This window comes from Pinus tabuliformis, chromosome J, assembly GCF_031772625.1.
Source record: "Pinus tabuliformis cultivar Carrire ecotype Pingquan chromosome J, CPIR1, whole genome shotgun sequence".
Taxonomy (NCBI): Eukaryota; Viridiplantae; Streptophyta; class Pinopsida; order Pinales; family Pinaceae; genus Pinus; species Pinus tabuliformis.
In genome coordinates, this window is record NC_142295.1 from 919,782,509 (window position 1) to 919,806,413 (window position 23,905).

A 23,905-nucleotide genomic window follows, 5' to 3' on the forward strand; every position below is an offset into this window, starting at 1 on the left:
CTTTAGCTACTTCTTTGGATGCTCTATACTCTACTTCACATGAAGATAAAGAAAGAGTCTTCACCCTCTTCCTGGACCAAGATATCGAACCTGAACCAAGCTGAAATATGTAACCAACAGTTGATCTTCGATCAAAACTGTCACCTACCCAATCAGAATATGTATAACCAGAGAGTAAAACTGTAGCACTGGTTGAATAAAATACACCATAATGCAATGCCCCCTGTAAATATCGCAAAATTATCTTGGTTTCCTTCCAATGACTTTCACGATGTTGCTGCATGAATCGAGAAACCATACTGACCGCAAAAGAGAGATCTGGTCTATTGTGAGTTAAATATATCAAACTTTCAATGAGATGACGATAAAGAGTAGCATCAACCAGTGGAGTGGTACACTCAACAATTAACTTTACACTAGATTGAAATGGCGTAGGAGCATGTTTACAATCACTCATATGGAAACGAGCCAATAAATTTGTCGCATACTTAGGCTGAGAGAGAAAAATACCATCGGCCATATGCCAAATCTGAAGACCCAAGAAATAGTGCAATGTATCGAGATTTGTCATCTCAAACTGCTTCTGAAGAGAAATTTTCATATCTTGAATTAATACAAGCTGGCTGTCAGTGATAATTAGATCATCCACATATAAAACAATAATGAGGACATTATCACCAAAGTTCTTAACATACAGATTTGGATCATATATACAATGCTTAAAACCATTATTCAAGAAATATGCATCAATTTTATCATACCAAGCCCTAGATGCTTGTTTGAGACCATATAAATATTTGTGTAATTTGCATACTAAACTTGAGGATTCAGCAGAAATAAAACCAAGAGGTTGTTGCATATAAATTTCTTCAGTAAGATCACCATTTAAAAAGGCACTTTTAACATCCATTTGATGAATTTCCCACTTATAAGATGTAGAAAGTAATAAAATGGTTCTTATTGTGTTCATTTTAGCAACAAGAGCAAAAGTTTCATTATAATCAATACCTTCAAATTGATTAAAACCTTTTGCAACTAATCTAGCTTTATGATTTTCGATATGTCTTTCTATAGTGAACTTAGTTTTATAAACCCATTTACAGCCAACCAAATTCTTTCCTAACGGAAGAGGAACGAGAGACCAAGTCTTGTTTCTCAAAAGAGATTCATATTCAATAGACATAGCTTGTTCCCAATTAGGCTTACCCTTAGCTTGAGCATAAGTAGTAGGATCATCTGTGGCCAAAAGTTTGGTCATAAGAGAAAAGTTAGATCTAGTTCGACGAGTGTCAGAAGGATTTCTAACCTCACTACCTACAGATTCAAGAGTTTTCCGAGCCCAAACAGGAAGAGTAGAAGGAATAGGAGTCACTTCAGGAACTTCATGAGTTTTAGGTGGAATACTTGAAGGAGAGGAAGAATCAAGACCAATAAGAGGCACAAAACTGGACGAAGGGGTAACATGAATAGGAGTAACAGGTGGTATTAGTAAATTCAGGGTAACATGAGATTCTATAGACTCAGGTGGAGAAGAGACTTCATGAAATTGAACATCCCTTCTGATTATGACACTTTGATTAGAAGGATCAAACAACCTGTAAACCTTGGAATTCTCATCATAACCAATGAAGATACACTTGTGATATTTGGGTTCTAAATTTTTCCCTTTTTCATCAGGAATATGAGCCCAGCATTCACAACCAAACACCTTAAATTTACTAATATCCAGTTTACGTCCATTCCATTTTTCCTCAGGGGTAACATGCTTAACAACTTTAGTAGGAACTCTATTTAAAATAAAATTAGCACAACAGATGGCTTCAGCCCAAAATTTCTTATGCAGTCCTTTAGAATAAAGCATACATCTAGCCATTTCAACTAAAGTTTTTTTTTCCTTTCAGCAACACCATTTTGTTGAGGTGTGTAAGGAACAATATTTTGATGTTGAATACCATGTTTAGATAAATATGCATCAAATTCTTTCTTAACAAATTCCCCCCCATTATCAGATCGCAAGGTTTTAATACTCTTACCAAATGCATTTTCAACCATGGATTTAAATTCTTGAAATTTTACAAATGTTTCACTTTTATTTTTCAAAAAATAAACCCAAGATTTTCTACTAAAGTCATCAATAAAGGTAAGAAAATAAACTGCATGAGATATTGAAGGAACTTCAAGAGGACCATAGATATCACTATGAATTAATTGCAAAGGTGCTTTAGCATGCCAGGCTTTACCTTTATCAAACATTTCCCTATGATGTTTATCAAGAACATGTCCTTCACAAACACTAGTAGTAGAAGAAATATTAGGCAAACCATGAACCATTTTAGTTAGCATTTGCATTTTACCATAATTCAAGTGACCCAATCTTTCATGCCATAATTGACTTAGTTCATCAGCATAAGAAACATAGGAATAAAAGGGTTGTCTCTTAGTTGAACTAAAACCAGCAAATTTATATAAACTAGTTGTAAGATCAACAAGACCAGAAGAGACTACCTTGTAATTTCGTTTGATATCTTTAAGAACATATTTATCAGGCCAAGCTTCAAATTTAAAACCTTTCTAACATGCATGATAAATAGAAAGTAAGCTGATGGGCATGTTTTGAACATGAAAAACATCATCCATTTGACCATTAGCAACATTAATATTACCAAAACCAATAACGGAAAGTTGTTTACCATCACCAATAGAAAATTTCTGAGATGAGTGTTTATTAGTGTCATAAGATTTAAATAAAGAAACATTACCAGTCATATGTTTAGAAGCACCAGAATCCATTATCCATTCCACATTAGAAGAATAATTACTAGACGAAACAACAGATGCACATAAATCTACTTGCAATTCATTAGAATTTTTCTTGTTAGCTTTAGCCATTAAACGTTTCACTTTAAAGAAATTCTTTTTAGGATGGTTAGTTTTACCACAATTCTTACCAGGATCATACACTTTCTTCCTCTTACTAATTTCATGATGTGCATGAGAAGCATGACCATTATTATTAGTATGATTAGAAGTGTGTGAATAAAAACCTTTAGCATTATTAAAACTTTTCTTAAGATTCTTATTATGTGCCATAAGAGCTTTATTAGGTGAGACTTGTCCTGAAGCAATCAACCTTTCTTTCTCATTTATCAACCCTTTACAGAAATCATCAAAAGTAGGTTTCATGGTACTTTGAGACAATTCAAGAGCCCTATTCCTAGTTTGGATGAACATGTCAAAACAAGATGACAATTTTTGTTCTACAAGAATGATAAGAGCAGTGTTTGTCTTCTTGTAATATTTACCACAATTATTTAACTTTTCATTTAAGGTTTTCAATTCAACAAGATATAATTATACTCTATCAAAATTAGTAGGATCTAGCTCATGAATCTTCTTTTCAAGGTAATAAGCAGAAACATCATCATATTTATCAAATAAAGAAGCAAGAATTATCCATACCTCAATCGGGTTGTCTTCTGCCTCAATACTTAATTGAAGACTATCTGAAACCATGAGCCCTCTTGCTTGATCACACTTTTTTTCCCATTTAATCAAGGCTTGAGCATATGTAGGTTTCTTGTGTTCACCATTAACCAACCTCCATAGATTCTTACTCCTGAGAACATCAATCATTTTCCTTTTCCATGTAATATAGTTAGAACCGACAAGTTCAGGAATAGAAGCTACTTCTAAAGTCATAATGATAGATTTTTGACAAGAAATATAAACCCAAATGCAAGAAATGACAAGAGAAAAAGTGGATATAAAACTGTAAATTTCTTCAGTTCATTCTGCTGTCACCAGAAAACCTAAAAAAATGTCAATTTTAAATCAACGATAATTTTTCTTCCAATACTCCATTTGAGCTGATTTTTTATTAAATAGGGTAGCTCGTCAAGAGGAACCCAAATGTCTACTCTATTCTGGGAAATTTTGCACAAAAGGTAACAGATATGACAAAAAATATCAAGTGTCAAAACAAAAAAAACACTCGATAATGCTCCAAATGCTTATTATCAGAAATGACACAGCCACTCTGCATCCACTTATGCGGTCATAATTCTGATTTGAACCCTCAATCCGCCAATCTTCCACCCTGCAAAAAAAGGACCAAAAAACTGGACGAAAATCACAGATCTTACAACCAGAAGATAGATCTCCTTGAGGAGAATCTAAAAACCATATAGATCTTACAAAAAAACAATCAAGAGCCCCTTAAAGAAAAAATCTGCAAAAACTACATAATAAAGTTAGGGTTATGAGAAAAAAAAACTCAAATATGTAGAATCATGCCCAGATATGAAGAGAAGCCTAATGGTGACCAGGTAGAAAGGAAATCTACAAAAAATAATGAGTGCTAAGATAACAAAAAATGAAGTTACATGTTGATGGTTAAATTCAAAGAAGATGCTAGATCATAGTAGCCATGGCTCTGATACCATGTTAGAATATTAGATCTACTAAACTAGTTATCTATCTACGAAACCAACAATATATCAACATATAAATAAGAATAGAAATAGAACAAGGAAAAAGAATACAACAGATATACGTGGTTGACCCGATTGGGCTACGTCCACAGGAAGGTTGTCTTCTATTATCTCTAGAAATCTTCTACAGTCTTACAAAGAGAGCAATTAAAAATAACCCAATACAAATAGCAGTATGCTGTGAGCACACGATAAGATGTGATGGTGTCACAAAATGGTATATATCTTAAGAGGCTCCCTTGACCCTATTATATACCCAGATATGTGGATGAATTACTCTCACATATTAATTGTGGGATAATATAATTCTCCAAGATAACACCTCTTTATATAGTTAAAGGATACAAGAGTATACTATTCCATAATAAATATGGGATATAATGTATTACTCTTTCACATAAGATTGTGGACAACTTTCAACATAATACAAAGGCATTATTACCTTCCAAGGAACATAATATATTCCAACAGTCATGTCTAGCGGAGAGCTCTATTATAGTTATGTTTCACATAGGCAAGACTCTCATCCCATGTTCGTGCATGCTTGGAGTTGTACATGCGTAGTGTTGGGTAACTTAATTGATTCTTAAATTACTTCCATTTATATTTCAATCCGGGTACGTGAGCTTGCGAAGTATACATGCATTGTATGTGCTAGGATATCTACTTTCAATTCAAATAAACTAATCTAATTGCACATGAGGATTTAAACTTGTTTACGACTAAGTTTTGATAAGCATATTTACACGTTTTTTCTTAAAAGGCCAATGAATTCAAAATCAAAAGTTCGAAATTTAAATGAATTTTTAAGGCAAACTATACTATCAAAACTTCGAGATCTATTCTAATTAGACAAGAAATTGAAATCTATTATACTGAACAAAAATTGAAATCTATTCTATTAAACAATGAAAGGAAGTCTAACTATCAAGATAAAAGTATAACTATTCTACAAAACTTGGAATTGGAAACTATTCTAGAAAGCAGTGAAAAACAATGATATGTTGAAAAAATTTCAAGTGCAAGAGCCTCCATGTCTTATCAAAATGATGACTAGAACAAACATGAAAATGAAAGAAATTCTTGGAAAATACTTCAAGGAAAGTGTTTTTTGATTTTTAAGTTTATATTCAGTACTCAACCTGTAACAAACAAAAAACAAGGTAAGCAAACTCTATTGAAAATAGAGAATTCAAACATCTAAAAAGATTGAAAACTAAATTGAAGCAAATAGTAAAAAAATTAAAATTAAAATGACAATTATACTATATTACAACTCGACAGGGGACCGTCCTAGCGATTGAGAGGAATTATGAACTTAGATCACTTGATTTAAATCACCAATTTCATTTAGAGATTACATTTAATGGTAAAACAAAACAAAAAAAAATTCTTCTTCAAGTAGCAGCCACAATTACAAGTTAATATTCATCATTGACATATAATATCCCCCCCCCCCCCCATCAAAGAAACTACAATTTATTGAGTTTTGAAGCAACAAGAATCTCAAAATTTCATAGCATGAATTCTAGCCATGAGATCTCAATAAGTCATTTTGAAAATAAAATAAAATATAGTTTTAAGGTTTTTAGGATCAAATATTAGTCCATATTTGATCACACTTATCTCCTTGCCACAAATTTTCTAAAGAACAACCCGTTCCAATCCTTTTGGTGACTAGGTGTTGACTGTGAAATTATCAAACTGTTTTCTCACACAATCTGCAAAATAGGGCTCCAAAGAACCCATAAAATATATCAAATGGTAATGAAATTTAGAAAAATGCTTCAAATGATCCTAATTAGGACCGTGATAAAAAAAAACCCATGTTTTCGTTTTCTGAAATTCATTTTCATTTACTCATAAAACACGTTTGAAGTTGACTGGTCAAAACTGTTGCGTTTTTCCTCGATCTTTTGCTAGAGGTCCACACGTGCGAGCAGGGTGGAGTTTGACCAATACAAATCCATATTAGAACTTCTAGAAACCAAGTCCAAGTATAATATTTCCTTCTAGAGTGGTTTTACTACCTCAACCATGGATATAGCTACGAAAATTGACTTGAGCTATAGAATCTTGAACTGGCCAAACTATCATTAGTAAAACCAAGCAAAGTTCTTCTTAGTTCATTAAAAATAATAGAAATAATAATAATAAACCATGTGAACATTTATGTGATAATTTGGTTCGTTTATGGAGAAATATGGTTAAAAATGTTGACAATGGGTGAATGGAATGATGCGAAAATTGATGGTTTCATAAAAAAAATCATGGCAAGTTGGAGGCCCAACATTCTCCCACACCGGAGATTTTGCATGTCCTCATGCAAATAAACTAGGAATTTGAAAACTTTGCAGGGTTTGACAATATTTCCCAAATCAATGATTTGGCATCATCTATTAAGATTGACTCATGCTTTCTCCTTTCATGCCTTGAATTTTAGTCTTCTTAAAAATCAAGTTCCTTCCCTTTTTGGATACTTCAAAACATTTGGAATTTCATACTCATCCTGCTTGTTCCTTTTGTGATAGTGAAAGTTATCAAATGTGAGTGTAGTAGGATCAAATACAATCTCCACCAACAATCTCATCAATGAGAGCTCATAGAACATGAATATCAAAATCTAAGCAATAAGTTTTCTCCATGAATCTTTGATCTTGAAGAATTATTACTAGACTACCCACTTGAAATATTTGCAACTCTTGCAGCCACACTTATCACAACTTGGAACCATTGCTAAGCTCAACACAAATCCTACACATCCTTCTTGAAACCATTGTTGGAATGATCTATCCACTGCCATTCATTCCATATCCTCTCTGTAGCTAGTTCTGAAGTTAGAGGCCTTGATACTGTAAAAGGCAGATTTTTGAACCAACAATTATACATATAACTAACAGTGAAGGGCATCCTCAATCTTAAGGCATTAAACATATGAGGCATGGGGTATCTTGAACATATTTCTTTTGCAACATATATAAGGAGGCTATGAAGAATTTTACCAGTCATTAAAACCTAGACACATAGTAAATTATCAAGCAATACCAGCATGTCAAGCAACCATTGTTTTGAGGCAGTTATGAGGACATTGGAACAGATATTTCAATCCTTTCTTTAGCAGCTATACCCAAAAAATATGTGGCTCTTCATGTTTGAGTACAAATAATTGTAATATTGTGTGAACAACAACCTTTTCTTCTTGTGGCCCTGTACCGATTATTTCTTGGCTTCCATCAATAATATGAAAATGAGCAGTTGTTTATGACACATAATCCAAGCATTGCTCCATGTACCTTTTGATCATGTGCTACAAACATGTACCATGAAGTCAAGTTGTTCTATTTGTAAAATAATTCTTTTTCTCAAGAACATCGTGTTGATGGATCATTAAGGAAAGCACAAATTATTCTTACATGAAGGTCAAAAGGTCAGATTGTTCATCAAGGAAGCACAAATTAATTTATATGGCAACAAGAAGAGAAAGTTTAAACAAGAGAGTGGTGAAATCATAGAAGAACATCATTATGACCATGGAAAACAATGAGATGATTACATGGGTGGCAGGTTTGTTGATAAAGAATCAATCATATCTTGGGGGATTGATTGTTAAAGGGTAGGAAAAAACATAATGGGAGATAAATTGGAACTACATGTTTACAATAGATTTTCATCAAAATTTCTAGAATTTTTAACAAATTAAAAAATTTAAGGCTATTTTTACCTCAAGTTTACCTTTTGGTATTGGAGAAGAGAACATTATCTGATGGCTGATTTGGTGTTGATTTGGATCAGGTACTCTTCTCCATGATGTGTTGACCACCACTTTGACCTTGCTCCACAGAATGTATCTTTTTCATGTAGCAGACTTGATTTTCCAATTTCTCTCAAATGGTAAATCAGATTCTCCTAAAAATTTCTGAAGTTGTTACCATTAATATTATGCATCTTCCCACAAAAAATGAGAAATGCCTGTAGGTGAAAGCGGCCAATTTATTGAAAAATACATATTGGAATTTATTGAAATTTTGTGTATTTATTTACCCTACCTCAATGCATTTACCATAAAAATTTCAGGTCCAACGGATGCACAGTTTGCAAGATACGGTCGAATCAATTTCTGCCCTATTTCACCCTTCATGTTACCCAATGTTGCAACAAAAACATATTCCACAAACTCATTTTAAGACCAAATTGAGTGATTCAAAATGGAAATGGTGTATTTTTACCTTTTTTACCCTACATCTCTTCGGAATCCCATTTTGATGAATAAAAGACGTTGTTGTGAAAAAATACTAAATTTTTCCTTGATGTGTGCACAACAGTGAAAATGAAAATCTACTTCAGAAACCCACTTTAAATGTCTTGGAAAATTGCTCTTTTTTTTTATTTCTCCCATGTATTACTCAATTTATCATACTCTGAGAAAACCCAGTATCTCAGAATTTTTTATTTCTACTCTGATTTCTTGTAATCTATATGCCAAAACTACCTCTCGAATAAGTTGCTACAGCCAAAAACAGGTTGCTACAGCAATAGCTGCAGAAACTGCAGCTTTCCGTAGTTGTTGCAAAAAATGTCAATTTTCATGGCTATTTCTATTTTTCTTCTGAAATTTGTTTTCTCTAAGTCTGAACCACTGATTTGGATTGTGTGCTACATGCTGAAGTAGAAATCATGAAGCATGATGCATGTTGACTAAAAATAAACCCAAATTTATTGATTTTCTTGAAAAGGAAATGAATGAAGAAGAGTCGTAGTGGTGCCATCATGCTGCTGTTGAATGTAAAAAATATGAACATGTTGCTACAAGAAACTAATAAAATATATAGTTGCAAGTTGTTGTTGATTCCATAAAACCATATATTCTTCATCAAAACCAAAATTCATGGTACAATTATTACCATGCGAATGAATGTGCCGAAGTCGAGCATGGAAATAAATCATTGGATTATCGATCAATGATGAAAATCATTAACCAATTGGAGACAACTCACCGATAATGTAAATGAGTGTCAAGGTACTTGAGTGCATCTTGACAGGGACGAATGAATGTGTTGAAGTCAAGTCACGTGCAAGATCTGACAATCAAGAGACATTGTTGTATTCCCATTGTTGTCAATAAGGAGGTTTGTCATTGATGTATGCAAGTTCCAAGGCACTCCAAATAATCTCTGATCTTGGTCCCAGATAAGGTGTTGAAGCCGATGGGACAATATTTGTTGGAAGGTGGGCCCTGAGGAATCCCACATCAGCCAACTCGAGCATAGAACCAAAAGTTATTTTAAGAACCATAATAAAATATTGAAACCATCATAAAATTGCAGAACTTATTGTGAACGTTGCTCTCCAGTTTCCCGGTTTTCAAGAAATTTTCATGTCTAATTGTGTTAGCAAGCTGGTTTTCAGAATGGGACTTATTTTTCTCTTTACTTTTTTTATTTTTATTTTTAAATCTCCTACTCTACTTGAAAAAGAAATCTCGTTCAAGTATATGAATACTTCTAATGGAACCATGTGTGTAACAAGATTATAGATAAACTCATATGCATGTTTGAAAGATACTCTTTGATATGTACCCGTATATGAGGGACAAACTGCCTTGATTGAGATGATGTCAGAAGATATTGAAGAACGGAGTATTGGAATCCAATGATTGTCTTGAACCAAGATTCAATGTAATCTTATCTTCCTTGGCTTCCTGTTATCATGCCATGCAAGTCTTCAGAGATGTGATCTCCATTCATAGAATCTGGTGATAGGCATGCAAGAAACTTTTCAATCTTAGGTTCCAACAACTGCTCTTTATCAACAGGCATCCATGATTCTTGAACCTTATTTGAATCTTCTTCTGTTGGTTGTTGTTCTTTAATGGCAGCTGGAGAATAATTTTGCAATACCTCGACATTATAAGTGGATTGACGTGTTTTATTATTGGGGATTTGAAATGGTTGTGCATGTAGTTGAGTGGGAATGGATCTTTGGGGTGCTTGTGTGGTTCATAATGAGAAAGGTTGAATTGAGGTCAACTGATGGTGAAACTGATGTTGTGGTGGAGGTGATTGGCATGGATAACATTGATATTGGTATTAAGGATAGTGAGGAAAACATTAGGATACAATGGATTCCTTCTATAAGGCTCTTGGAAACCTTCTTACCAAGATTGGTTTTGAGGTTGGGATTGAGATGGCCAAGGTTGCCAAGGCAAGTGTGTTTACCAATTACTTTGAGATTGTTTTGCATAACTCTGAAATTGAGAATTAAAATCTTGCATCATACTAGGTTGATGAGGATGCCATGGACTTCTTGGAGCTACATAACAAGATTGTTCCAATGTTTGGTTTTCTCCTTGGTAAACTGCCTTTAACCCTGGTAATGATGGGCAATCTTTAGTAGTATGTGATCCTGCACAGATTTCACAAATTTTAATGTTATCAAGTGGAAATTCATGCAAAGCATGTTTCTTTCTGCATTTAGCAAAAAATATAAATGAAGCAACATTCTCAACTTTTTGCTTGTTTTGCATTCTTACCATATCAATTTGTTCATTTAAATTACCAAAAATGTATAGCAAATTGTTAAGTTTAGTTTGACTTACCAACACTAATGTCGATTTACTTACCCTTGCCATAACTGGATCTTGAGGGTATCTTCCATACTTTTCTTTTCCTCTTGATATGTTCTTGCACAATTCACAAATCTCTTGAAATGGCAATTGAGAGACATCTCTTTTTCTCATCAGGTTAAGAAGATTAATCCTTTCATCCCTTATAGCTTTTAGTAGGAAAGCTTTTAATGTGTCCAATTCTAAATCATGTAATTTAGATCTTTTGATATTATAAGTAAACCTCTCCACTAAATATTCTAGGCATTCATCCTCTTTTTGTTTCATCTTAAAGACTTCATTTCTAAGGTCATGGTGTATGCATTAATATTTATATTTTTCCAAAAATACTTGTTTCATATCATCCCATGTCCTTATAGAAATTTTTCCTAAATTCATGAACCATATAAGAGCTTTATTCTTCAATGTTTCCAGAAACAAATTCAATTTTTGAGTGTGTAATGAGTAGCCAAAAGATCTACAAAGTATTTCAAATTTGAAAAGAAAGGTGTTCGGGTCTTTTGATCTCATACCTTTGAATCTAGGAAGTACGGATGGAGGGATGATTTTCATATGAACATTGATATTAGTTTCTTGAATGGGAAATCCAAAAGGATATTCCTCATTGACATCATTTCCATCCATTTCTTCAACCTCTTTTTTTCACTTCTTCTTATACCTGAATTCATGATGTGAAAGACAATGTGGCTCTTATTGCACCACGTGATATAGTGGGGGTGGTAGGTGATTGAAGTTTTTTTGACTTTTTTTTAATGAATCTACTTCTAGGATGTACTAACATGAAATTAGTCTTATGCAACTAATAATGAGATTAAATTGAAAGCTAACACCTATGTATACCTCCCTAGCAATGGTGCTAAAATGTTGGGTAATTTAATTAACTCTTAAATTACTTGCCTTTATATGTCAGTCCGGGTATGTGAGATTGTGAAGTATGCATGCATTATATGTGCTAGGATATATACTTTCAATTCAAAGAAACAAATCTAATTGCACATGAGGATTTAAAATTGTTTATGACTAAGTTTTGATGTGCATATGCACATGTTTTGTCTTAAAAGGCCAATGAATTCAAACTCAAAACTTTGAAATTTAAATGAACTTTTAAAGAAAACTATACTATCAAAACTTCGAGATATATTCTAATTGGACAAGAAATTGAAATCTATTCTATTAAACAATGAAAGGAAATCTAACTATCAAATTAAAAGCACAACTATTCTACAAAACTTGGAATTGGAAACTATTCTAGAAAGCAGTGAAAAACAATGATATGTTGGCAAAATTTCAAGTGCAAGAGCCTCCATGTCTTATCAAAATGATGACTAGAACAAACATGAAAATGAAAGAAATTCTTGGAAAATACTTCAAGGAAAGTGTTTTTGGATTTTAAATTTTATATTGAGTACTCAACCTGTAACAGACAAAAAATAGAGAATTCAAACATCTAAAGAGATTGAAAACTAAATCAAAGCAAATACTGAAAAAATGAAATTAAAATGACAACTATACTATATCACAACTCCATGGGGGGCTCCTGGTGAGTGTGAGGAATTATGAACTTAGATCACTTGATTTAAATCACCAATTTCATTCAGAGTTGCGCCATATCAGATATTACATTCACTTAAATAAATAAACAAATAAAATAAAATAAAATAAATAAATAAATATAAATAAATAAATAAAAATAAAAAACAAAAATAAATAAATAAATAAATAATAATAATAATAATAAATAAAAAGAAGTTATTCTTCTTCAAATAGCAAAAAAATTACAAGTTAATATTCATCATTGACATATAATCTCCCCCCCCCCCCCATCAAAGAGACTACAATTTATAGAGTTTTGAAGAAACAAGAAACTCAAAATTTCATTGCATGAATTATGGCCATGAGATCTCAGTAAATCAGTTTGAAAATAAAATAAAATATATTTTGAAGATTTCTAGGATCAAAGATCAATCCATATATTATCACACTTATCTCCTTGCCACGAATTTTCTAAATAACAACTCGTTCCAATCCTTTTGGTGATTGGGTGTTGACTGTGAAATTACCAAACCGTTTTCTCATGCAATCTGCAAAATAGGGCTCCAAAGAACCCCAAATATCTCTCAAATGGTAACAAATTTGAGAAATATTCTCATGGAGAACCTAAATGGATCTGTGCTGAAAAAAACTCATGTTTTCGTTTTCTAAAATTCATTTTCATTTTCTCATCAAACGCATTTGAAGTTGACTAGTCAAAATTGCTGCATTTTTCCTTTGATCTTTAGCTGGAGGTCCATATGTGCGATCTGGGTGGAGTTTGACCAATACAAATCTATATTGGAACTTCTAGAAACCATTCCCAAGTGTCATATTTCCTTCTAGAGTGGTGCGACTACCTTAGCCATGGAGATAGCTATGAAAATTGACTTGAGCTGCAGAATCTTGAACTGGCCAAACTATCATTAGTAAAACCAAGAAAAGTTCTTCTTAATTCATTAAAAATAATAGAAATAATAATAATAAACCATGTAAACATGTATACGAGAATTTGGTCTGTTTATGGAGAAATATGGTTAAAAATGCTGACAATGGGTGAATGGAATGATGCAAAAATGGATGGTTTCATAAAAAAAATCATGACAAGTTGGAGGCCCAACACATAGTATGTGCATTATCATCTTGTTGACAACCTATTTTTGGCCATGAATGTGAGGATGGGATGAAGTTGACTTGGTGAGCTTAGTGTCCAACAATTACCAGAGGCTCGACAAGAATGCAATTAGGAACCTGTTATCCTAATTTGGTATAATGGTTTGTGGAATCCCAAAATGTACCCACACTCATTCGAAGAAGAGTTTGACAGTGTATTCTGTTGTGATACTCTTCTTGTAAGCAGTCAATATAGCCATCTTAAAAAAATTATCAACGACCACAAATATGCAATTGTTACCATGCTTTGGAGAAGGAATGGTAGACATATAGTCCATGGAGAAGGATTCCCAAGGTTGGTTAGGAGTAGGCAAAGGAGTGTCCAGTCCTTTCTTCTTAATGGTTGGCTTGGTGATGGCACATACAGTGTCTGATATGATATATTTTCCAACACCATGTCATAGTTTTTTCCAATGGAAATACTTTTGCAGTACTTCCACCATTTTCTCCAAACAAAAGTGTCATTCGAATCGACTGTAGTGCGCCTCCCAAATAAGCTTGGCATGCTTGCTTGAAGGAACACAAAGGTTCCCCGGGTAGCATAACAATGTGTCCTAGAGGTGGAAGTTTGGTATATTTTTTCCATCCATCAACATTTGGTATGTGATGGAAAATTCTGAATCATTTCTATATAGTTGAAGCCATCCAGAAGTCTCATTCCCACACGGGTCGAGAACAGTATCCAATGAAATAATTGCGGGTTGAATGAGGAAATCTACAATGTTATTAGTGTTGTTCTTCTTTTATTTAATGTTCAAATAGAATTGTTGTAGATATGTGGACCATTTCTGATGGAAATCATTCTAAAACTTCCCTTGTGTCTGCATAAACTAAAGAGGACAGCGATCTATGTGGATGATCATCTCATTCCCTAAAATGTATTGTTTCCACTTTTGACAAGCCTGCACGATGGAGTATTGTTGGTAAAAATACTGGGGGGGTGAATAATTATTTTCAAATCATTAAAATTTTCAATTTTATATCCATATTTTTGTACGTGACTTTACTGAAGGGAACCCGCGTATGTACATGACTGTTATTCAGAAAACTAGTGTATATCCAATAAACTTATTTTTCATTTAGTGCATCAATACTTCATTAGATATTAAATAAGCAATAACCATATCCACTAGAACAAAATAAACCATCACACATAAGCAACACATCAACACACGTGAACACCAGGATTTTTAGGTGGAAACCCAATGTGGGAAAAAACAATTGTTGTTATCGTCTCTATCTTCCTTTTATTAGAAATAAAAATTCTTACAATCTTGTACTAGCGCAGACTCATTCCAGCATGCAAGCACCCACCGGCATAAGGCTACAACCTTCTCTCGTTCTCCAACACCCACTGGAAGGGAGATTCAACTCCCTGATCTCGTTTACTGGTACCCACCGTAAGGGAGCTCCGACCCCCTGATATGATTTACTAGCTACCACTGGAAGGAAGCTTCGACCTCCTCATTGAAGGCTCCAACCCTCAACACCTCCATGGACAATGTTTCATAAATTTTCATACTAGATCCACCTGCTACAAAAACATCACAACTTGTAGGCCACATTTCATAAAAAATTTAGACTGGACCCACTACCATCATTTAAGCCCAAAATCAAACATCAAATCTGAAACTGATCATTGTAACAAATAACTCAATCATCAACTGAAACAACCAATCTCTGAATCAACTGAATCAACCAATCACTAAATCAAATGAAACCCAACTCAATCAACTTATTCTCAAACAACCAGAACATTTAGATCACTGTAACCAAAGTAGTAATATTGAACCCAACCACTGCATCATCTTACTGAATCAACTAAAAACCCTGATCAATAAACTATCATAATATACATGCCACTTTTATGTACCAAACCTGTGTGTATATGTGACTTCCTTGAAGCATACCCACATATAGATCTCAAAACTTTGAACCCTAAAACTGAACCACTGTCACTCTAAAACAAACACTAAATCATACATAAATCCACTGCATCATTTTGAAAAAATCACAGAACCATTACTAATCTTCAATCAAAAACAACTAGTAGCTTCATCATTCTTCAATCAAGCAATCCTCACAGAAAACATAACTATTAAGCCCAGATCATCAAGTAAGACTTCATTAATAGATAGTAGAAACACAACAAGACTGATTAAACTGATCAGGCATATTTTTCAGAAAAACCCTAGTTTATATACACGCTTTCCTCAAAACATTTCCGCGTGTATATGCGCTTCTCCATAATCAAACCCGCACATAGATCTGAATATATGCGCTACTTACCAGTATTAAACCCGCATGTGCACGCACCTTTCATATTATCAAACCCACGTATAGATCTGCAATTACTGGCACAAACCTTCTCTCCACAACAAAACTTCAAACATACCCAGATCTCGGCATACATAGAATAATCACATGTCAAGACATTATCATCATTGATTAAATCAACCCATAATCAAAATTTTCATTTTAGATCTATTAGATCTAATCCATCATAAAATACATGGGTGCATACATAGTTTTAGATCAAACAAATCAATAACAGCCCATTACATGCACACTTGCTTCAGATCTAACTATTCATGAAAATACTCATCACTTCCACAACCAAACACTTTGATCTTCTTCTCCTTATATAGCTTAGCTCTTATCCAATTCCACAGGTCAAAACCATACTAATTTCGATGGTATTCTAAGACAGGATCAAATATCCGTTGTTGGGCTCAATACCACAGGTCAATACCATGGTAAAGACCCTTGGTATTTAGAATACCATGGTGCGGAATATGTACGCGCCTTTGCTTCTTCATATGTGTGTGTACGCGACTTTTCTTTACAGAACCCATGTATACTCTACTTTGCTTCACCAAACCTGAGTGTGTACATAACTTTACTTCATAGACCTGTGTATACTTGACTTCGCTTCACCAAACCTGCGTATACTTCTTATAACTTCATCTTTATCATTCTTCTGTCTCTGAACTGATAATCATTTTCTGTCACATTTGTATTGGCCTAAATACTCATCCTGCTACCATCATGTTTACATGTTCATCAAGTAGATTGCCATCAAAAGACAACTCATCAAGTAGGTTTTCATCAAGGACAACACATTAGTTATAATGCCAACAAGTACATCTCCTTATCATAGGTATGGTATTTCAAAATAGTATCAAAGAGTGTCTCACTATGATATGCCATCAAATGGCCTTGCTGGGTGAGAATTGCACCAGTAGCATAGTCAGAGGCATTTGTCTCAATTTCAAATAGTTTTTGCAGGTATGGAAATGTGAGTATTGGCGCATAGAAAAGGCGATGTTTCAGCTCAACAAATTCCTTCTGTTGTGCCTCAGACCAAGAAAACTTTTCTTTCGCTCCGCCCTTGGTAAATTGACTCAAAGGCCAAGTGATATGAGAGGATCCCATTGTGAAACTTCGATAGAAACTGGAATGGCCCAAAAAGTTACGAAGTTCTATGAGAGTTGTTGGGGTTGACCAATCTCGAATGACTTGGATCTTAGCCTGATCCACATGGATGCATTCCTCATCAATTATGTAGCCCAAATATTGGACCTGGCTCATGCGAAAGAAGAATTTCTCCAAGTTGGCACATATTTTGTGTTATCGTAGTGTTTGAAGGACATGTAGAATATGTTGCAAGTTATCTGCCCATCTCTTGATGAAGATGAGGATTTTGTCCAAATATTCAACCATGAACGAGTTCGTGAAAGGTCGCAAGATGTCATCCATCATCCTTGTAAAATTTGTAGGGGCATTTTTCAACCCGAAGGGCATGACCAACCACTCAAGAGGCCCTCCTTGGATTTGAATGCAGACATCCATACATTTGTGGGTTCTATTGGAACTTGGTGATAGCCAGACTTCATATCAATATTGCTAAAGTACTTGGCCCCCATGAACTGGTCCGGAATGTCATCAATTCATGGAACAGGTATTTGTTCATGACAATGATCTTATTCAGTGCCCAATAATCAAAGTAGAGTCTCCAGGTCCCATCCTTATTTTGCACGAGTATAATTGGGTTCCCACAAGATGAGGAACTTGGTCGAATGTGCCCTTTTTGTAGCAAATATTGGATCTGCTACTTGATTTCCTCATTTTCCATAAGAGAGTGGTGGTATACTAGCCTATTGGGTAGAGGTGCTCTAGGATATAGATTGATCGAATGCTTTACTTGACAGTGCAAGGGTACCCCTGTGGGTGAGGAGAAGATGTCCTTGTACTCCTCCATGATCTTCCCATTACTTTGATAGTGAATCAGAAAAAAAAAAAAAAAAAAAAAAAAAAAAAAAAAAAAAAAAAACGAATTTACCAGTTAGGGAGATGATCTTACTACATTTCTTAGCAGAGATCAAAGAAATGGTGGTAGGAGGGGCTACCTTTAGTATCATGTAGAGTTTTTTTCCCAAAGTAATGATAATAGTGTGAGGTTTGTACTTATACACACCATGACACTTCCACAAGTATGGTTAGCTAACTAAAACATCATATACTTCAAAAGGAGCAACATCACATAGTACCTCATCTATGAAGGGCTTGATGTTTAAGAGAAGGCGCAACTGCTTGCTGACATGGAGATCTTGTCCTTGGGAGAGCCACCCAATGGTGTATGACTGTGGGTGTGGTATGGTCAACAGGCCTAACCGCTTAACATCATTTGCTGAGATGAGGTTCTTTTGTCTCCCACTATTGACAATGAACTATAGTGGAGAACCCTTCACCCACATCTGTGACTAGAAGAGATGCTCCCCCTCCTCTGGATCTCTGGGTTCAATATTTTGGACCTTGGTGGTGGCAACTTGGGCACTAGGTTCTGCATCAATAATTTTCTTCCCCTTGTCGTTCCCCTTTTCAAGTTTTCGATCACAGTCATAACATGCATCTGAATCTGAAGCTCTTATCTCGACCACCAGTGACTGCTTAGCGCGACACTCATTTATGTTGTGGGTGGGGCTCTTGTGGAACTCACACCACTTCCTAGTGTCCTTTTTTGTCTTTGTGGTGTTATTCTTTGCTTATGGCTTCGATGGGTTGTCCTAGGTTGCTCCACCTTGGATATATCCTTTATTTTGAATATTAAAGGTATGTTTTCCCTTCTTTGGATTCGCAGATCCAAAGTCTCACATCTTTTATTTAAATTTTTTATCAATCCACATAGAATTTCGGTAGGTTGTGCCAAGCGAGGAGATGTCTAGGAACTCCATTTATTCTTAGATGTATTTTTCCAGACAACCATGATACTTGAGTATCATATGCTGCTTAGAATCCTTGATACCCAACTTCGTGCATAGGTTATGGAAACTTTTCATGAACTCCAGCATGGCTTGGTCCCTTTCATGTTGTAGTTTGTTCCATTTTATGTACTTATCTTCATAGCTCCCAACGGTGTAATATTATTCCTTGACGAAATCTTGGAAAAAAAATCCAATGCGACTGAAAATAATGAGGTTTCATCCTCACCCCTCTGCTCATAGTAAGTTTCCCACCAATCGTTGACATGGGGGGAGGGTTTGAGGAGTGCAAAAGTAATATTTTCCCTATCAAAAAAATTATGGACCGAAAAATATCCTTCCAGGAGATTTAACCATCTATCTAGGGAATATATGTCTATCTAGCCTTCAAATGGGGTGGCGCCTCTGAAGTGACTTTTAGATGAAGATGCTTCGCCCATTGATACTCGCCGAAGGATCTAGGAAAAATTGTCCATCATTTCATTGCTTTATCGCTTAAGGGCCTCTTCGGCCATCATTTTCCAAGGATCTCCTGACCCATCTTCTTTCTTTTCTTCCACCATGGGAGGTCTTCAGGGTCAGTGAGGCCGGTCTTGCAAGGTTTCAACTAGCTCAATCCCCAACTCCTTATACCCCAACCTCATGGGGACATGCATAGAAAAATAGAGAAAGAGTAGACTGCTCTGATACCATTGATCCATATTTATGAAGGAATGAAATGAAATACATTTTTAAATAAAAACACAAAGATACAATGAAATAAAACTTCAATTAATAAATAGCAACTGTTGAAAGTTGTTTACATGCAGAAAAGAACCAAACTAGCTCAGGCGATGGTAGCTTATCTCTTAGAAGTGATGTGACAACTACATGCCTTCTAAATTGAGTTACAATGAGGCTATGAGGCCTTTTTATCATGAATAAACAATGAGAAGCCCTAGACAACCAAAATCCTAACACTAGGAGATTAAGCACAAAATGTTTGCGGGCCCCCATGGGGTTAGTTAGAACACCAACTTCCTAAGGTTGTAACTTTGGCATACGATCTCCATTTGGCACAAACAATAGCTCATTAGAAATTTCTATCTGAGGACAACAAATTCCAACCATAAATAGTAGCTTTTCACGTTTTTTCCCATATCCCCCAAAAAACATTATTTAGGGCCTCAAAACAGCTCCGGAAGTTCACGACCTGAAAAATAAAAAATAATAATAAATAATAATAAATACTAAAAATAGAAAGTATGCTGGAAAATAGGAAACTGAAAGGAAACAATGTTGGGGGTCCAAGTGGAATAGGTGGGTGGCCACCAATATCCACCTGGATCATTTAGTGGGACAATGGAGGAAATGGTTTGTCTTAGTTGGTAGCAAGCATTCATCAGGCATAATATGAATGATAGTGTCCATCTTAAGGAACATATTAGGTGGTATACAACATTGGTTGGGAGGAAAGTAAACTTGAAAGTATTGACCACATTTCTCTACAAGGTTAGTGTTATAATAGTACAAACTAATGGATTTTTTCAAGGTGGGTGTTGGAAATAATACTGAGAGGGGGGGTGAATCAGTATTATTAGATCAATAAGTTAATTTTCAAAACTAATTTGTATACGCTACTTCAGCTTAGTGAACTAGCTTGTATACGCAACTATACTCAATGCAACCAGTGTATATGCAGAGATCTTTTGATTTATCCAAATTATCATGCATTGAACTTTAACCAGTATATCAGGAATTCATTAGACAGTGCAGTAAAAGCAGAATAAAGCATCACACATAAGCAACACACAAGAACACCAAGATATAAGGTGGAAACCCAATGTGGGTGAAAACCACCTGCTGTTGTCGTCTCTGTCTTCTTTTAATAATAAGAAAAATCAGTTTACAATTTTTGTACTGGTGCAGTCTTATACCAGTACGCAGGCTTCTACCTGCAAAAGGCTACAACCTTCTCTCATTCTCCAGCTTCTATTGGAAGGGAGCTACAACCCCCTAGCTCTTGTACTAGCTGATATGTTTACTAGTACGTAGGTGCCAGCCTACAGAAGGCTACAACCTTCTCTTTTCTTCTAGGGACCACGTTTCATAAATTTTTAGACTGGATCCATCAATACCATCATTCAATCATCAAATATATATGCATCAACCAATCTCCTTTTGAACCAACCACAACCAAATCAATCAATCACTTTGACAACCCATCAATCTGATCTTTCAGAATGTTGTCACTAGAATACAGTAACTAGAACCCAAGCCAGAACCCAGAACACTACAACAGCAAACAAAAGCAACTAAAACATATTTTATAAGGTATACGCTACTTCCATGTGTCGAACCTGCGTGCATACGTGCTTTCCTCAAGGCGAACCAACGTACAGATCTACAAATCAAATGTATGATGTATACGCTACTTTGATATGTAGAACCAGCGTGTATACACACCTTTTCTAAAGTGAACCTGCATACAGATTTGTAAATGATGATTTACACATTACAATTATTCCAGACTTCAGTCATACCCAAATCATCATATTTATAGACTACAACATGCGTCAGTTATTCAGATACATGATCAAACCACATAAAGATAATTCACTTCAAGCCTTAAGATCCTGATACATCATTAGATCTTAACCTTCATCAAACACTAAGGTTCACCCTTGGATCAGATCAAGCACAGCACCATAAGCCAATAACCCGCATATTAGATCTCACACATCATCAGATATTCGATACTTGCACACTTGGCCTAATGATCTTCTCCTCCTTTTATAGTTTGTATGCCTTTCTCAATACCATGGACCAAAACCACTTAGGACCAATACCTTGGACCCAATACCTTGGACCAAATACCTAGGGTCAATACCTCGGACCCGATACCTTGGACCAATACCATGGATCAAAATACCATGGACCAAATACTTCGGACCAAAAACTTAGTTTTCCAAGGTATACGCACTTTTCCTTTTGTGAAAGTGCGTGTGTACGTATACGTGACTTGTATACAGTGAACCCGCATGTATACGTGGCTTGGCCAATGGTGAACCTGCGTATACCTCTCTTTCTTCATTCTGTGAAGTCTGATCTGTAACTTTATGCTGTTAACCTATTGTACTGTGATCTGTCATCTGAGTGAGTTGCCATCAAGGACAACACCTGTGTCATAATTCCAACAATCTCCCCCTTTGGACTTGATGGCAACACCAAGTCACTCTCCCCCTTTGTCATCAAGGGAAAAGGGTCATGCTCCCCCTGAGTACCTACTGAATTCTCTGATATGCTGAAGTGTGTTGATTGAGCTCCTATGATCGAGTCCATGCTCCCCCTGAGCACAAGCAAGGTCTGCAAAAAGATAACATGACTCTGTACATACATCACCAATGACCTTCCTATCACCAAAGACTCATGCATACATCCATCTCCCAATCAAATGGGGATATACCAATTTTGACTCATCCACCCAACCAAGTTTGGATATACCAATTTAAGAAACATTACATCATCCGTCCTATGCATAGTGGGGTTACAAATTAGGTCTTTCCATGACCTTTACATTAGATGATATACATGACATATATAACAGAGACCAAATATCTTAAACAAGACCATGATAGTCATCAGCAACTATCAGGAGCAGCATCTGTCAATCAGCATCCAGACCAGTAACCATGTTCTCCCCCTAAACCTGTTCCACCTGAATCAAAAACAACTATGTGAATTTGTACCAAGATCTTCTAAGATAATGCCGACAATACATTCGTAGAAGCATATTCTCCCCCTGAACCTGTGCCAGATGTTCACATTCAGATCTGATCATTTCATATATTAGAAGAGTTATCAAGGCATCATCATCAATCAGATATACATCAAGTTATCAACAACTTATGAGAGCCAACATATTTCCACATGTCATCAACAGATTGTAACCATCATCAAGCAAAGCAGATAATTCACTGAACCATATCAGACCCCTTTCTTCCTGAGTCTGGCCCACTGCTTTTCCTCAAACCAACATATACGCGACTGTACCCACAGAAACCAGCGTATGTACGCAACTACGCTTCATGAAACTCGCGTATAACCACCTTTCTCTGAAGAAGATAGGATTTAATAGCAGGATGATGCAGCAACTACTCCCAGATTTTGTCTGAGATATTCAAATGTCTCTCTGGGCAGTGGTTTAGTGAATATATCAACAACCTGTTCTTTGGAGGGAACATACTCCAATTTTACCTTTTGTTCAAGCACTTGTTCACGTAGAAAATGATATTTGATGGGTATGTGCTTCGTCTTGGAGTGCATGACTAGATTCTTTGAAACATTGATGGCACTTGTATTATCACATAGAATGGAGATGGGTGGAGTACATGTGATCTGAATGTCTTGCAAGGTTTTCATCATCCAAAGTAGTTGTGTGCAGCAAGATGCAGCAACCATGTATTCTGCTTCAGCTGTAGATAATGAAATTGAACTTTGTTTCTTGTTGAACCAAGACACTAACCTAGAACCCATATAGAATGCACCACCACTAGTGCTTTTTCTGTCATCAACACTTCCTACCCAATCTGCATTTGTATATGCATGAAGTGTAAGATCTCTATCTCTAGGATACCATAAACCAAATTTTTGTGTTCCTTGAATATATTTTAAAATCCTTTTGACTGCCTGAATGTGGGATTCCTTTGGATTTTCTCGGAATCTTCCAGATATTCCCACTACATGCATGATGTCCGGTCAGGTACCTGTTAGATAAAGCAGACTGCCAATCATGGATCTGTAAGTTGGTTGATGTACCGCTGCTGATTCATCATTTGAGCTAAGACTGC

General features: G+C 35.4%; 1 protein-coding gene across 3 annotated transcripts in view; it reads right to left on the reverse strand.

Annotated features, from left to right (window-relative positions):
- Window positions 1-3,922: 3,922 nt before the first annotated feature.
- Window positions 3,923-23,905, reverse strand: part of LOC149229757 (uncharacterized) — a 205,179-nt gene continuing 185,196 nt past the window's right edge. For all 3 annotated transcript variants that reach the window (XM_089375907.1, XM_089375906.1, XM_089375908.1), the window contains one exon: window positions 3,923-4,096. The gene's annotated coding sequence lies outside the window, so the exon portion shown is untranslated. The remainder of the gene's footprint in view (window positions 4,097-23,905) is intronic.